Genomic DNA, 1,643 nt, shown 5'->3' with positions numbered 1-1,643 from the left:
TTTTGGAATAACGAACATACAACTATTTCCTAAATTATGGCTTTCATATTCAATAACACCTCTTTTTCAGGATGCTGTTAAACCTGACAGTTAAAAAAAAAAGTCTGCTCCTATTCTTTGACATAATAGTATACCTATAATTCTATACAACAGGATATGATTGCCATTTGGTTTGAAGTGACAACATTAGAAAAAAAACAAACATTGAGGTTGTAAGTAGAGAAGTATGTGTCACATGAAATGGAAAGGACAGAGATTTAAGAAAAAGAGAGAACAATGGTGAGTAGCATCCCCCAAAGCAGTGGGATGCTGACAGATATTGAAAACAGCACAGGGGCAAGCATCCCACCCCGAGAGATGGGGAAGCAGTGAGAGTGGAGAGAGGCTCTGAAGGTCTGAGGCAACGTACTATTGGTTGCACCATATGAAACTGTACATAGATCAAAACTGGTTGAATGCAGTAATTTCCTGTGCCTCTTTGTAAGAGGCCTGCTTATGATTAAACAGTATTATAGTCTGTGGGTCATTTAGTGCAAACCTCAGTCTATACTAATTGTAACAGCCATGGAAGAAATCATTATTATAGCACAAATATAAATAGTTCTGTCTCCAGAATCATTAAGCCATAGCTATATTATATTTAGTATACTCTGAGGGATGGAACTTGATAACATACGAAAAAACATATGTAAAAAGTTAAAATGAAAAGTTTCAGTGTTTAGTAGGTCAAGGTGTATTTATGTGCACATTTCTTCTTTTGCATTTTGTGTGTGCATGTGTTGTATTATTTAGTGGGCCATATATATTAGCACAAGCAATACCAAAAAGATAGAGTGATGAAGAGGACAGCAGATCATTTTCAATGCCTATTCAAAGTCTCAGTCCATAGTGAGCTCACAGGGAACCGTAAGTGTTTAAAAAAAAAGAGTTACTTTTGTACATCACTGACCACATTTTAGCAGGAGGCACATGTGAATACATGTAAAAGATCTTGATCTGCTTTCTCAAGTCAGACTCAGGCTGGGAGCCAGCAGTAAATCTGAAGAAATCCAAGTTTGTGTGCCGGCAGCTGCATCGCCGTGCAGAATCCTTACATGGGCAGAACAGAGCTGCAAATTCTTGACCACACTAAGTCTTTTTTTTTTTTTAATAGATCTTTATTGGAGTATAATTGCTTCACAATACTGTGTTAGTTTCTGTTGCACAACAAAGTGAATCAGCCATATGCATACACATGTCCCCTTATCCCCTCCTTCTTGAGCCTCCCTCCCACCCCTCTAGGTCATGGCAAAGCACCGAGCCAATCTCCCTGTGCTATGTTGCTGCTTCCCACTAGCCAGCTATTTTACATTCTGTAGTGTGTATGTGTCCATGCTACTCTCACTTCGCCTCAGCTTCACCCTCCCACCCCATGTCATCAAGTCCATTCTCTATGTCTACCTCTTTATTCCTGCCCTGTAACTAGTTCATCAGTACCGTTTTTTGTTTTTTTAGATTCCATATATATGTGTTAGCATACGGTATTTGTTTTTCTCTTTCTGACTTACTTCACTCTGTATGACAGACTCTAGGTCCATCCACCTCACTACAAATAACTCAATTTCGTTTCTTTTTATGGCTGAGCAATATTCCATTGTATATAT

The sequence above is a fragment of the Physeter macrocephalus genome, chromosome 10 (assembly GCF_002837175.3).
Source record: "Physeter macrocephalus isolate SW-GA chromosome 10, ASM283717v5, whole genome shotgun sequence".
NCBI lineage: Eukaryota > Metazoa > Chordata > Mammalia > Artiodactyla > Physeteridae > Physeter > Physeter macrocephalus.
This window is presented reverse-complemented; position numbering follows the sequence as displayed.